This window comes from Microcebus murinus, chromosome 11 (genome assembly GCF_040939455.1).
Source record: "Microcebus murinus isolate Inina chromosome 11, M.murinus_Inina_mat1.0, whole genome shotgun sequence".
In the NCBI taxonomy this organism is placed as follows: domain Eukaryota; kingdom Metazoa; phylum Chordata; class Mammalia; order Primates; family Cheirogaleidae; genus Microcebus; species Microcebus murinus.
The window spans coordinates 28,694,028-28,710,316 of NC_134114.1; the positions used below are offsets into that span (position 1 = coordinate 28,694,028).

Here is a 16,289-nt window from a genome sequence, read left to right on the forward strand (position 1 = left end):
GCAGTACCCTTCCAGGGGATAGGAGGAAGCTGAAAGATGCCTGTTTTCCTGCAGACTGCCTTGCTCAGGGAGTGGGATTGTTTTCTAAGATTCACCAAGTTGTTCTGAGAGTCCTCCCTGCTAGAGCCACCATCAATGTCCAAAGAACCCAGGCCCAGCAATGTCTTGGGCTATGCAATTTCCTGTCACATGCCCCTTCCCTGAAGCCAGGATGAAGACATCAGTTCCATATCTTATTTCCAAGGGGCTGGGAGTGGATTGCCTGTTTCGTTGCACTCCCAGCAGCCCCGAATCTCTAACTAACCATTGCTCCCACATGAGCCAGAAGGAAGGTACACATACATGGTTCTACAAGCGTCTGGTTGCCAAGCAGGTGGGGGCACCTAGACAGGCACCTAGGGGATGTAACATCCAGTACGAGATGCAAAGGACAGAGTCTCAGGATGAAGTAAGCATTAGGATATCTGAATGGAAGCCACAGAGAGCCAGGGAAAGAAAGTCTCAGAAGTGTACCCTTGAAGCAGGAGCCCAAGGTCACTGCCTATAGGGCAGGGAAGGCAGGGCAGATGTGGAGCAGGTGGTCAGGGAACAGGCAGGCAACTGGGAAATTTCTCAGATTTGTTGGCTCAAGCTGCTTTCCAAGGGCCAGATACTTACCTACTCTGACAGTGTATCAACAAAAACTGCTGCCCAAGATCTAATAATTACAGAACCACCTTTAGGTCTTAGCCTACCTGTGTAAAGGGCAGTTATAAATGTATATAAGCTTACATTATAATTAAATTATAATTAAAGTCTCCACATTTGACCTCACTGCAGACAAGAACTCAGTTAATTCCCACACCCTTGGTTTCCATAGAATACTTTCTTCTGGCTCTCCTCCTACTTTTGATATTGCCTTCTCAGTCATCTTTGTAGGCTCCTCTTCAATTTCCTTTTAAATGTTGATAGTTCCTCAGAGTTCTTAGAATGCCTCTCTTCCCATTCTTCCTCTTTCTGTAAAACCTTATATATGTCTATATTTTCTCCTGTTTCTTAAAAATTCTATTAAAAATACTTCTGAAAGATTTGAAATGTGAAAACCAGACTCCTATACCAACACTTCTATCCAATGTTCATTCCCACTCAATGGAGACAATAATTTTTAGTTCTTTTTTGGTTGTTCTTTTGTTAGTTTGTTTCCTTATTCATATAATATTTTATACTGCTGGTTCTTTATCAATTTCAGACAACGTCTGAAGTTAAGAAACTTCTTCCAATGTAGGTGAGGATTTAGCTGTCTTGATCTCCTTGTTGTTTCCTCCTTGATCTCACTAGGATAGTTATTTTGTTGTTATTGTTGTTAAACTATCAGTATTTATAATATTACAACTATATTCATGTTATTTATTTTAGAGCCAAGGAAAGGACTGTCAACTGAAGAATGATGAAGGTCATAAGTTTGGAAATGAGAGCTCTATTTCTCATAAAGGGCTTCAGCCTACAGGGTGGCCATTTGACAGGCTGGACAGCATCACTTTGGGCAGAAGCCGACAGCATGTACTTCAGGGAAGGACAATGGGGAATAGGAATTTATGCTAAGTGGGGTGGCCAAATATACATATTTAACAAGCTCTAGGAGGAGTCATGAATATTTATGAAAGGGGAAACATGTGCATGTGCAATTGAGCTTCATGCCCCTTCATGGGATTCACGAAAATGGCAGTCTTAGCATGATCTAAGGATGTACTTGCACTTGATTGATTTGGATGGGTTTGAAATTCTAGATTCAAAGCCATTTTCTCTTGGAATTTTGAAGGAATTCCTTCATGTTGCTTTAGGTTCCAGTGTTGCATTTGACAGGTCTAAATGCAATGCCATTCTTTTTTTTTTTTTTTTTTCTCAATTTTTTTAAAGCAACCATAATCTTAAAAAATGTCAAAATGTAAAGCAATTAATATTAAATGTATAACTTGATGGGTTTTTACAGATGTATTTACTCATGTAACCCCATCTAGATCAGCAACCTGGAAGGTTCCTTCAGGTCTGTTTCCTGTCAATACTACCCCACTGTCATCCTAGAAATAACCACTTGTCTGACTTCTATCACCATACATTAGCTTCACTTGATCTTGAACTTCAAATACAAAGTCATACTCTTGTGCCTGGCTTCTTCTTCTCAATAAAATGTCTATGAGATTCATACATATTACTGTCTCTATTAGCTTTCCATTTGTTTTTCTACTATGTACTATTTTGCAATTTATCTGTTCTTCTGTTGATGAACATTTGAGTTGTTTCCTGATTTTGTCTACTATGAATAAAATGGCCATGGACATTTTTGTTCATGTCTTTTGGAGGACATACACATTCATTTCTCTTGAGTAAACTCTGGGAGTAGAGTTGCTGGAAACTTGACTCATGGATGCTATCAGGAAGTTGAACATTTTTCCAAGGTAGATGAACCATTTTTCATGATATATTAGAGTTCTAGTTGCTCCATATCCTCCTAACATGTGGTATTATTAGCCTTTTTAAATTTAGACATTCTTGTGTATAAGCAATGACATCTCACTGAAGTTGTCATTTGCATTTTGCTAATGAGTAATCATGTTAAACACTTTTCATATGTTTCCTTGCCAATTAGGCATCTTCTCTTGTGAAGTGCCTATTCAAGTCTTTCACCCATAAAAAATTGGCTTCTCTTTTTTAAAAAAAAAATAATTTGAAAGAACTCTTTCAATATATTCTGGATACAAGTCATTTTAATATATATATTAAGACTATCTTCTCATAGGCTACCACTGTGTTAGTGGTGTATTTAATTTTACTTAAGTCCAGTTTATTCATTCTTTTTTAGTTAATACATTTAGTGTCCTATTTAAGAAATCTTTGTCTATGTCAAGGTCACAAAGATATTCTTCTCTTTTCTTCTGGAAGCCTTATTATTTTGCCTTTATATTTAGGCCTGTGATCTACTTCCTGATATCATTATGATTCTCATTCTTTTGTATATGAATTGTGTTTTTTTTTTTTCACTCCTGGATAATTTTGGTTTTATGTCTTTAACCTAGCTGTTTTGAAATTACATTGTTATATGCTTTGATGCAGGCTTGTTTTTGGTCAGTATGTACATACTTGGAAGGTTATTTCAATTTGGAAATTAGTTCTGCAATTCTGAGATATTTTAGGGTTATTATTTCTTGATAATTTCCTTCATCTTTTTAGAATTCCTGTTAGTTGGCAGCTGGATCTCCAGGATTGAATATCCAAGTCTTTCAAGTCTTTAATCTTTTTTTTTTTTTTAAATTTTCTATCTTTTTGAATTTTGTTATACTTTCTAGGAGATTTCTTCAACATCATCATCGTACTTCTATCTTGATTGTTTTATTTTTTTAATTTACATTTTTAATTTACAAGAGCATTTACTTTTCTTAAGTGTTCTTTGAAGGGCCAAGTCAGCCCCTCTGCAAGAACTTTAGGTTGAGCTTTTTCATTTGTGAAGTTAGTTAGCTTTCTTTTGGCCACTTTCGGTTGAATGTATTGTTCTCTGCTATCCACTTTCCTATTCACTTTGCCATTGTGTGTTTACATCTTCTTAAATGTCTTAATATACTGCTAGTGTAGTCTGAGGGAGAGGAGACGTATACTTGCCATCAACCCAGAATCTCCCCCATGGTTTCTGCTGCCTTCTATTTATTCCCACATATTCAGTGTATACCCATCTCTTGAATTTCCAAGTTACATCAAAATTCCTATGGGAAAAACACCACCTCAAAGTCAACAATCAATGACAAAACCCATCACCTCTTCCTAACCCCTTCTTCTTTCCGAGTTCTCAGTCTCAGGGAATGGCATAACCTTCATCTACTTGTCTAGGCAGGAAAACAGGGAGTCATTCTTAACTCCTCCACCTTTTTACTCTTATATGGAATTGTCTCCAAGTTCTCTTGATTCTTTCAAGTGCCTCTTTTACCTGTCCCTTCCTCTTTACTCTCACTGCTGTAGTTTGGGCCTATGTTATTACTCATCTATACTATTGCAATAACTTTTTCCCTGGTTTCTTTTCTTCTCATCTCAACCAACCCCTTCTAACCTATCCCCCATACTCTGCCACAGAGCGTTTTCTGACATTAGAATTTGAAATCCAGGAGGGCAGGAACTTTGTTTTTGTTCAACAATATATCCCCAACTCCGAGAATAATGCCCTGCTCTTAGTAGGCACTCAACACATATTTGTTGACTCAATAGATGAGCAATTAGATCTGATTCTGTCTCTCTCTTGTTCAGGACCTTTTAATGCTTCTATCCCAACCCTGATTACCTGCATAATAAAGCCTGAACTCCTTGTCATGACATGAGCTAGCACTTGTCCAACCTCATTTTCTACCTCTTCTCAAATCACCCCCTTTTTCCTGTTAGCACTCCTTAACACTGACTAATTTGTTCCCAGAAAGCACCATGCTCTCTCAAGCCTCCAGGCCTTTGTAGGTGCCAGTCCCTCTGCCTGGGACACTCTCCTGTTCCTTTGCCCACCAAGCAGTTACTATTCATGTTTATGGTTTCATCTCAAGAGTTACCTCCGTGACAGAGGCTCTTCTGGACAACCTCAGGCTTTCTTTTCTTTGTGATTTCATTACACACTGTATACTTTCTGTATAAAACATAGGTACTTTCATAAATCTCTGGTCCCACTCTACTTCTGGGTATGCAGGAAGATTATACTTTCCTGTCCCTTTGAAATGATGTATAGCCATGTGACTCTATCTGGCCAGCAAAATATCAGTGAGGTAGTTGTGCCGAAGCACAGTCAAAAACTGGAGTACAACCTTCCATCTCTTCCTCCCTTTGCTAAGATAACCAGCTACATTCCAGGTAGTGGACTCTGTTAGCCTGTGTCTCTGAATGGGGATGAAGTTGAACAGAGCCCCCTACCTGTGCATGATGGACCTACAATATGAGCAAGAGATAGCAGCCTTTATTGTTTTAAGCTACTGAGATGTTGGGTTGCTTGTTGCTGCAGCATAACCTAATGTGTCCTGACTAATATTCTTTCACAGAGCCATTGACCTATCTCTTAAAAACATCAGCTTACCATTTCTTTGAGGTCAAGGACCATATCATTCCATTCTTTTTAGAGGAGACACTTAAAAACATTTGTTACCTAATACTATGCTAGAAAAGTTAATATTTTGGAGCATCTGTGATGTACCTGACACTGTGCTAAGGATTTTACCTATGTTATTTAATCTTCTCAACAACCCTATAAGGTGAGTATTATTCCCATTTTACCAAGAGAGGAAAAAGGCTCAGAGGGGTTTAGGTGACTTGCTCAATGTCGAAAGCTGGTGGGAGGCAGAATCAGCTATCAAATCCAGACAGTTCTGATTCTTTCACCCACACTCATCCCACCGTATGCTGCTCCAGGGGTAATAGATGGAGAACGTGCTGTCTACAGGGGGGTTCCCATTGATGCAGACATTCGTGTCATGAACCTTATAAAGAGCAACAAAACACACATCAAACCAGCCAGAGTCCAGTAAGTAAATAAACAAAATTGGAAACGTGTTTTTGGCATCTAATGAGAAATGGAGAATTCTTCAGATAATTTTCCAGTTCTTGAGGAGAAGCCCATCACATCCTGTGCGTTCAATGAAAATTCCACCTGCAGCCCAGAACAAAAGCCAACCCAGAGCACTGCTCGTTGGGCACACGCTGGCTGGCAGGGCTGACTCCTGCAGCAGTTTCCATTAGACTACATACTAATGATCAGTGCCAAGGCACGGTCACTCAGCCCAGCCGCTAGCCCTGGCATGGAACTCTCAGGAATGTATGTCCTCAAGGATGTGTCTGCTGGATCCTCAGGCTGAGTGTTAGAAGCCGGGTCAAGGGGGGCAGGCAGTGGAATGGAGACACACTCAAAGCCTCACGGAAGCATGGCTTTGGGCACTACCTCCTGTTGAAGACACAGCCACAGGTGAGGGGCTGGCACTTTGGGACAGAGAGAGCTTCTGAGAGTAAGAGCAGCCTGAGAGGGACAGGAGCTGAGTGCCACTCACTGCCAAGTGGGGGGTTTTCCCATGTGTGTAGGGAGCGAATTTTGAGAGAGTATTTCAAGGTACTACTGTTCCCTGGTTGATATGAACCTCAAAGTTGGGCTTGAACCTAGAACACTGTCATTTCCTTTAAGCTGTTATACCTGGCTCTCTATGGACTCATTTGCATTATTGGTGCTTTCTTGCTACTCGGAACTTTGATAGTACATAACATTCATTTGGTATTTTCTCCATATATTATACATAATATTTGGGGAAGTTAAATGTGTTTGCACAGTTTATGCTTTTTGAAGACAAAGAGTGGGTCTTATACAGGTCTGTGAGGGGATCTAGCGTGAGCTTCACACACTTACAGCGCTGTGGGCTGACTCAGCTTGTGCCACTTCTTTGGAGAAACAGCTGCTGGTCACCAACAGCATCTTCGATCCTGAGTGTATTAAGGACTCAGAATACATAATACAACTATCTTTTGCTAGTCGAATTTGTTTGGATCCTGGTTTGAACAACAAGCTTTCTACAGTTATTTATTTCATGAGCTTCAAAAGTGAGTAGAGGGAGTTCAGACAGCAAGGGTGTTCTGACAGTAAAGGGATTTAATTTGTAGAGGTGACTGAGTGACAACACACAGGGGTCAATGCCATTGAAAGAAGAGTTTATTACTTACAGTGTTTGGGAGGTTGGGGACACCCCACCTACACAAGGCCACACGGGGAAGCACCAGGGTTATGCAGGAGCCAGAAAGCGTGGATGGGCACAAGCCTTTGTTAAGGTTTCTGCAGGAGAGGCAAGCAGGGCAGGGGATACAGGGCTGGCTAGTTTGAATAATTTTGGGAGGCTCTGGACTATAATTTTGATGGTCTCTGGTCATTGAGTACCTGGCCCTGGGGTGATTTGGGGCAGGGGAAAGATTGGCTTGGAGTGTGAGTTAGATGAAATAGGCAGATGGGGATATGGGCTCTGGAACCTGTGCTCAAAGGCACGTTGCTTGCTGCCTGCAGGAATCGGCTGACTGTGGGAGGGGCAGTCTCTCCACGGCCAGCGAGGTCCCCAGGATATCAAAGCCTCATAAAATGTAGGTAATAAGAAACATGAACGATACAAAGAACTTCCTTCTGTAGAGCCTGGACTAGAAAATTCTGAGAGCCCCTTCACCTCTGCCGTGCTCGCTCTTACTCTTCCCGGCAGGCAGTGCTGTGAGGTAGGCATTGTCATCCCCATTTTACAGATGAGGGACCCGGGACTTAAATTCTGCCGCTGCCTTTGGGGGTTTGTTAGACCTCACAGAGAAGATAGTTTGGCTCCACCTGCTGCTTGAGGCGGCAGTGAAGTTGCTAAGGCACTTGGAATGTGAATGGCCATAATTAGGCCTCTGAGTTTAGTCCCAGGCTGAGCAAAGGAGAGGAAGTTCATGTCTGGGCTGGTGCTCACAGGCCCTGTACTTCCTTTATTCAGCTTTGGTGTCAGCTGGAAGGGTTGGCTTTTTTCCCTTAAACTAAGCTTCCAATTCGGACAGACATCAAACTCTGAGGTAAGGCCTGAAACCTTGGGTTTCTGCAGATTTAACATGTTTGTGGCTGCTTGGGGCTGCCTGAAGGACAGACGCCAGGGTTATGGGGCTGGCCAGGCTGTGCCCACGGAAGTGTGCCTGTAGCTGGACACTCAAACCACCCCAGCGGAGCGTGTGGAGTCAGTTCCTTGGGAGGAGTGAGGTGTTTGGCTTGGGAGGGAGCACAGGTTACTTCCCTGTCTTTCTTTCCTTCCCCACATGGACAACTCTCAGCTCTTATGTGTGGGTGAGACACTGGAGACTTAAAACTTTGGCATCTGTCTGTTTTAGAATGCATGTGAAAGCAGGATTGTTGAAAATATAATGTTTGCTTAAATGACTGCCCAGAGGGCACCTTTACATTCCAAGTAGGGCGCCTTAGAGTCACGTAGCAAAGGCCAGCCAAGGGAGAGGGTTCTGTAGGAGTGACATTGACCATGCTGTCCAGAGTAAAGCAGATTTTGTGTGTGGAGGCCTGCAGTAAAACTGTTGGTCTTCAACCTTGGAGCTGCCACTTTCTGACTGTGACCTCGGGCAAATGACTTAATAATAAGAGCTAACCCTTGACAGGTTTTGTAAGCACTTTGCATAGGATAACTCATTTAGTCCTCAAAACCAACTGTAAGGAAGGTATGAGTATTGTCCCCTGTTTACTGAGGAGGAAACTGAGGCATAGGAAGTTATGTAACATATCATTTACAGACAGCTTATAAATGGCAGAACCAAGATTCAAATTCATGCAGTCTGACTCCTGAGTCCGTGGTTTTAACCACAGCCACTATGCTTTCCTGTAGCATTTGAGCTTGCAGAACATTCGTTCCCTTATCTGTAAAATGCATGTTATTATAATTACCCCTGCTGCGTGGGGTTGCTGAGGGATAAATTGAGATAGTCTGTAGGAAGAATTTGACACACACTAAGTGCTCAATAAGTGTTGGCCTTTGTTATTATTCATCATAAGCTGACATGTCTCCCTCTCTTTTTTACCAGCTGTTTTCCCTTGTGCCCCCTCTTTGGGGCCATAGGAAGTGGGTAGAACCAGAGAGCTTATAGTCTTAGCTAAGTTCAGAAAAGAAAACTGTCCCAGAGCATATAGTGAGTGTGAGTTAACGTGTTGTTCTTGTGCCTCCTGACCTCGGTAAACCTCTGATGGGGTTGCACACTACCTTTCAACCACACTCGATCCATTCCTGTTTGAAAACCAACAAAAATCTGCCCCCTGCACAATTTCACTAGCCACAGTCCCCACGGAGCTCAAGGACTCACACCTGACAGGACAAATCAAGAATTCTGGACATCAGAAGTCCTGGTGCAACCTTGGGTGCCTTGACCTATGGTGGGACCCAAGTGCTGAGGAGGGGTCTTCTCTAGGGGGGCCGGTTACTGCTGTGCTGTGTCTGCTCACCCCCAGCCTGCCCTACCCGGGCCCCCTAAGCTTGGAGAGGTGCGATGTTAGTCCAGGGAGGAGGAGGGCAGGAGACTTCCTCTGGGTGGATTCTATGCAGCCAAAGGAGGAGACAGGAATGGAGGCAATTATCCTGGCTAGTTTTCCAGGACTGTTCCCAGTAATTCAAAAGAACACCTTACCTCTCTCAGCCCCAGCACCAGCCCCATCATTCTTCTCCCCTCCATTACCCACAGGATGACACAGATTTATGTCACTGAAGAAAAGAGTTTAAAGACATCTAAGGAAAGATTCTTGTCTATAAAAGTGATTAAAAGGTAATGAGAGGATGAAAAATCTCCATCCATGAGGACTATAAAACTTAAAAAAAATAATTTTCCTAATTAGAAGAATATATATACATTCCTGTTTTGAAGATATAAGATAATATCAATCAATTCTCTGTCCATGTTCCAGAAACAATCTTCTACTATTTTGAAGTATTCTAAGACTGATTAAAAATTGCACATATAAATATATTTTTCACAAAATTGGGATTATTTTGTACTACAGAACATTGTTTTATTCACATATTATGTTTTATCATAAGAATTCTCTCTGTTCATTAAATATATATTTTTGGTAATATATATTTCTAGGGTGGGTTTGCAACAGGAAGTCAGGGTGATGGATCAGGAAACCCGTGTGGAAATAATCCTTGTTCTCTTTAGTAGACTAAAGCAAATTTAGTCTACTAAAATTAATTTTTAATTAAAAATATTAGTTACCTTAACTAAAGCAAATTAAATTTAGAAAAAATTAGTATTTTTTGTAGGAAGAGTGTTTCTATGATACTGATTCTGGAAGGTCCAGAATTCCAGCACTGATTTTGGAAGGTCCTTTCTGTAGGCAGGGTAGAAAAGGCAAAGAAACAGAAGTGAACAGAGCAGGAAGGTTGTGAGTGTACCTGAGGGAGACCCACGGGGACCTGGGAAGTAGGGAGCAGTGGGGGGGGGGGTGGCTGGTGATCTGATCAGACTAGGGTTGACGACTCACTGGGCTTGAGGCATGTCCCTCAGCTGTGCAGGTGAGCTGAGAGAACTTGCAGTGATGGTCAGCGCTGGTCATCAGATATTCCAGATCTCCTTACAGGCACATGGTGGGATGGTAGTTCCCTGATCCCTAGTGGTTCACATGGCCACGTGGCATGTTTTGGCCAATGCAAAGTGAGTGGAAATGCCACGCTTAGGTGGAAGCTTTGAGAGCTAGTGCACGGCCTCCCATGTTCCCTCTGTCATAGCGACTGGCGGGGCTCCAGAGGTGGCAGACCCTGTCTGGTCCTGGAACAAGGATGACATAGACCAGAGCCCACAATTGACCAGTAACAGATACCCTGCCTTTGAAGGAGGCAGAGTAGGCTCCTGGGTTCTTGCAGGGAGACGGGCACCGTGGTAATGGCATTTGCCCCTGTGGACCCAGATTTAATTCAGGATGAAAGGCGGAAGAGACTGAGCCTTGGAAGAGGCTAGAGCCATCCTTCACAAACAGAACACACCAGAATCAAGATAACCCGAGGGTTGTAGGGGGGTTTCAGGAACCACAGAAAACAGACCTGATGTGGGTGAAAATTGTGACTTCCAGATTACTGCACTGCAGCCCCAGGAAACGGGGAGGGGACAAGAGGACCAGAGCAGTGTTGGAGAAGAAATTCCAGCCTGGGGCCAAAGACAGTGAGACAGGACCCACCTGGAATGGCTAATTTTATGTGTCAACTGGGTTATGGTGCCTAGTTGTTTGGTCAAACACTAGTCCAGATGTTGCTGTAAAGATATTTTATGGATGTGCTTAGTATCTACAATCAGCTTATTTCAAATAAAGGGAATTACTTTTGATAATGGGAGTGGGCTTCATCTAATCAGTTGAAGGCCTTAAGAGCAAAAACTGAGGGTTCCTGAAGCCAATTCCTTAAAATAAATCTCTGACTCTCTCTCTGTGTGTGTGTATATATATATAGATACATATATATATATATGTATCTATATATATATATACATAAACACACACATATACATATATAATATTTCTGTAATTAAAAATATTTTCTGTAACTGCAACTTTCTCAATGCCTATTTTTAGTAATTCTCCTGTTCTTATAGTTATTCAGTAAACCTCTTTAAAAAACAAAAGAGATGCATCGTGCATATTTGGGAGGCAGTCATTTGGGAAGAAATTGGGGGAGTCTGGCTTTCTCTGCAGAGGGCGTTGGGGAAGCAGGCTCAGCTCCCAGGGCTCTGGGGAAGAAGGGGACCTCTGCCTACAGAAAGATAAAGAATCTTCCAAAGGAAGGGCAACTCAGTATTCCAAAGACCTCATTTTGCCACACTTCCTCTCATTTCCCTCAAATCATCAGACCCACTGACCAAAAGCCAACTTGCTCTCCAGTAATTTTTTTCCAGTTTTTTAAAGAATCTTTTCCCATCTCAAAGCTGTTCCATATGTGCAGAAAGGAGCTATCAGCTTGTGTTCACATTCCCCTGATCACGTTCCTGAGGGGACAAACCACAGGGCAGAAAACAATATCTTTATGGCAGTTTTCCTTGGAAGCCAAGTGGAACTTTTCAGGGAACTCAGTTCTGCAAACATGTGTCAGTTGAAGGTAAAGTTACGAAATGGGCCAATTTTGTACTTGGCTTCTCCTTTGGGGAAATCTCTGTGTTCTATCTTTCCCTCGCCTCTCCCTTGGGTCCCCCTCCCTCCTCTGAGCCCCCTCCATGCCTCTTTGTGTCCTCAGCTTACTGTCACCAGCTCTCTCTGCCCACCAGTGTCTGGACGATGCCTGCCGAAACTCAGATATTTCCTCCTTGAACCATCTTTGACCCTGGTCCCACCTTCAGGCTCGTAACAATAGTGAGTGCACCATTGCTAATGTGCGAGCTCACTCCCACCTAACACAAGAGGTTACCTAGTCCTGTTACAAAGCCTTGCTCCTCACTTACTGATGGAGATCTAGGACTGGAACAGTTGCTTCCCAGTTCCAGCCACCCAGTGGTGTGCAAGAGCTAGCTCACATGGGTTCCTGAGAACGGGTGGTCAAATACTTAAAAATTTTGTGAGCCAGTTGTTAAAGTGTGAGTAGTTAGAAATTGGCCATTGTGGGAGTATTTGTCCCACTGGAAATTGGCCAGCTTACCAATATGTCACTGTACTTATCCTCCTCACTTGCTGTAAGGTGTCAAAGTGAAGTGCTACAGAAAAATCCCACCAGCCACAAGGTGTGGGCTGAAAGTTGGAAACAGGAGTGGAGGAAATTCATATCTCATCTATGGACAGGAAGAACTTTTATCGGTTTTCCCTTTTGTCCTCATTAAATTTTACAATTATTTTGATTACCTTAATTTATGATTATGACCTGCCATGTATTTCTTGTTTAAACAACCTTGTAATTGTTTTCTTCTGTATCCTGCTTGGAATCTCCTTTGGGAAAGGTGATGTGTTTTATAATAAGAGATATATTTTAAGAGCAATGTACCACAATTAAAATTAACATATGCTGGGGTGAATCCTGGGGCACCAAGGAAGATGTATTTTGGTTTGTTGAATGTTAACTGGGGCTGAAGCAAGTAACTAAAAGGTCAAAATGAGCCTGGGACACTTAATTACTTTGCATTCAAAGAGAATCTCTCAGAGGCTGAGTAAGGCCCAGGCCACTCTTATTTTCTTAGGCTTCTAAAATATTAAAAAATGGAGAAATGCTTTGTATATAGATAGAGCCTTTTAAAAGGATGGGAGTTTGAGTTCTGGAGGATCTTATGCCCCTTTGCTAGAACCCACCATGGTTAGAACATGAAATCAATGACTTTTTGTAGGATGACTGTCAGTCTACCTCTCCCTCAGCCTGTAGTCTCCATAAGGTCCCAGACTGTATTCCACATCTATAACCCCAACCCCTGGCACAGTGCCAGATATCCAATGGGTGCTTCCATAGCAATGGTTTAAAGAAAGGCATAAATGAGTAGAAAGAGCACGAGACAGTATGCGGTGCTGAACTTGGCAAGGTCTCCCTTCTCTAGCCAGTGGTTCCTAGACTTTGAGTGTCATAGATAAGTACACTTTTCAAATAATTTTGAGGAGAAGCATGAGATCTCCATACTTCTTACTCAAGTAAGAAGTGTCAAGTAATGTCACTGAAAACAAGTCAACAGCTACTATCTCCTGGGACTAATATTTTATTATCAATATAAAGAATTAGGAGGAATAACTTCTCAGGAAAAGAGATGGCAACTTTCTATTGATAATATCTATTGATAAATACATTGATATCCATCTATATTTTATATCCTTGGATATGTCTTTGGCATGTATCCTATATCCTTGCTGGATATTGGAGAACTTGAGTCCTGAGGATTTCATCAGAGTCCAAAGAACATCTTTAGATCAGCCCCGGTTCTTATTAAACCAGCAGAGGAAAAGTTAGGCAATAATCATAGGCACCACTTAGTGATTGCCCATTACGTGGATGTAGACTATTCATTACTTGGCCTATGAATAAACATGAAAGCCATTCAGTGTCTGAGACAGGACCATTCCTTGAACATCTGCAGACCAGGACTGATATGGCCTTGGGTTCTGAAGATTCTTGGAGATGAAAGAGATGATTCTTCTTCTTCTCTCCCCTTTGGGTTTACATGGATAAAATGATCTTGGGTAATCTTAAATTTGAGGATTTCCCAGGGTTCTCAGGATCAAGCTTGACCTTGCTGGAATGGGAAACCTCAGGTCCTCAGGAACCCTCTGGAGTGGATCCTGGGTCTTTATTCCATCATCTGGAAATGTGAGCATTCAGCTGGTGGACTGCCAATGTCTATGAGGTTGATATGGACTAAATTCCAGGGATTTGGCTCAAACTTGACCAGTTTTAGGAATATAGTGAATATGTAGATCAGCTGTTTATACTAAAAAGGAGTCTGCTCCTACTTTTGACAACATATTTTTGTATTGCTTTGTCTGAGATCTTTGCTTCTCAAACATTATCAATAGAATTTTATTCAGTTACCTACTACATGCAGAGACAAGTGGTAGATCCTTAGGACTCACAAAAGAAAGTATTCTCCTAATATCCCCCTGTGCCATTGAAGCATTCCATCTAGTGGGGGAACTAAGATGGGTAGATATGATTTTAAAATTCAAAACAAAGAAATAAAACAACACCCTCCTGCAGCAAATTAGCATATAAAATGGACAAATTAAGAGTAGAAGCAAGAAGACCTATAAACATTCATGGAGAGTAGAGATTTCTAGCTGGGATGTTTAGGAAGGGTGTTAAGGAGGGGGTGAGCATTTGGCTGGGCTTTTAATGTTGAAAATATTTTCAAAGATAGTGAAGGCATCGCAGGTAGGGACTGTGTAATGGGCCCATGGGTAATCACAGGTGTGCTTGGGGGTTAGAGGTTAAAGTAGCTTGGTTCCAGCAAAAGGCTTCCGGAGCAATGGGAGATCAGGCCGGGATGGCTGTCCAAGGCTTGCCTGTAAAGAGCATGGAATGCTGGGTGAAGGAGAATAGGCTAAAGTTCTCCAAAAAATGAGAACCATCAGATATTTCTTTTTTCTCTTCCTTTCTCCTTTCTTTTCTCTCTCCTTCCTCCTTCCTTCCTTCCTTCCTTCCTTCCTTCCTTCCTTCCTTCCTTCCTTCCTTCCTTCCTTCCTTCCTTCCTTCCTTCCTTCCTTCCTTCCTTCCTTCCTTCCTTCCTTCCTTCCTTCCTCTTTCTCTTTCTTTCCTTGCAACATAATACATAGAAGGGATTCTACTTTGTATGGACCCAGCTGACTAGTGAGACGGTGCCTGTTTCCTTCAGACCTTATCATGCGCATGTGGATCCCCCTACCCAGCCACCAAGAATGGATGCCTTAGTTTGAATTCTTTGGACACTGGGTTCATGAGTGCTGGAGTTTGGGGCCTGAGTGTAATTTCCTTTAGAGACAGAGGATTGCTTTAAGCCTCCTCCACTCAACTTGTTTATAAAAATCCTGGAGAATTATTTTCCAGGCCATGGGTGGGGGAGCCAGTATATTTAGTGATCTCATAAACAAATGAAGCTTTGTGCAATAACAATAAATGAGGCAAAATTATTTTTGTGATTTGAAGAAATCGCTGATTTCTGGGCTGGCTGAGGCAGCTTGTATCCTCCTATGCTGATTTTCTCTCTCAAGGAGCATATTACTTATCTTTACTGGCAATACTTTAAATCTTCTCATTTCAAACTGAATGTGAGTATCTAGAAATTGACGTGTGGCTGTGTGGTTCTCTTGGGAGTTCAGATCCCCTGGATGAAGTACAGGAGGGAAAAGATACAAAGGAATGACAGCCCTAATTTCAATAGTGCACTCATCATGAGTGCATACCAAGAATTGCACCTTGCAGAGAACTCTGTGATTTGAATCTTAAGTTTCTCATTAATATGATCAGTTTGAGAAGTGGTAGACTATCAAGCCTACATATATTTTTAAAATTACTATTGTCTTCTATTATTCTTTAGAGCAGTGCAACTGGCATGTTTTATTTGAAAATTAGAATGAGTTGAGGCAGAGAGCAAAGCCCAAAGTGGGATCTCTTTTGCTCCAAATTGTAATGAAGATTCAATGGCTAATCCTTTAAGTCAATAATATTGAGATTTTGGCCAAAGGATGAATCTCCCATGTTGTCCTGTCAGGAAGTCCTGAGTATTATGGGCCAAGTGGCAGGGTTGACTGTGCCATGCAGGTAGCTCTACCTGGTGCCTGAAATTCATAATGCCCAGGAGATAGGTATTTCAACGATGATGTTTGATCTGGAATGCTTGATACATGATTGACCAAGCAAAGTGTAAAGAAACTCAAATAGAATGGGTTTGGTCAGAGGAGGAAGACCCTGGGGACAGTAGAGCAGACAGCAACCCTCCCCTGAGCGTTAGGGACACAGGAGGGAACAGCAAGGTCACAGGACAGAGCTATGGGCCAGCAGAGGTGCTTGTGAGAGTTCCCTCCCAATTCTCCCCCTTGCAGAAAATGCCCCCATCTACCTATAGCCCCTCTTCCATTGTTTTCTCTTTAATGGTGATTAAATGGATTAGCTAGATTTGTCATCAGACTCCTAGGAGTAAGGGTAGTAGAATGTGGGCCAGGAGCAAAGAAGGAAAGTCTGAGTAGTCTTGCAAGAGGACTTCTAGAATAATCTATTATGCTTGGTAATAAACATTTAGACTTTTCCTATAAGGTGCCAAGTTTGTGATTTAGTTTTAAGTCCTTTTTAATCTACCCATCCATCTAATAATATGCCAGGCCCAGCAAG

At 42.0% G+C, this 16,289-nt stretch overlaps 1 long non-coding RNA gene across 1 annotated transcript in view; it reads left to right on the forward strand.

Annotated features, from left to right (window-relative positions):
• The first annotated feature begins 7,405 nt into the window (after positions 1–7,405).
• The window catches only part of LOC142873784 (uncharacterized), a 221,321-nt gene continuing 212,437 nt past the window's right edge, over positions 7,406–16,289 (forward strand). Inside the window, exon 1 of the long non-coding RNA XR_012921761.1 lies at positions 7,406–7,563. This is a non-coding gene — a long non-coding RNA (uncharacterized LOC142873784). The remainder of the gene's footprint in view (positions 7,564–16,289) is intronic.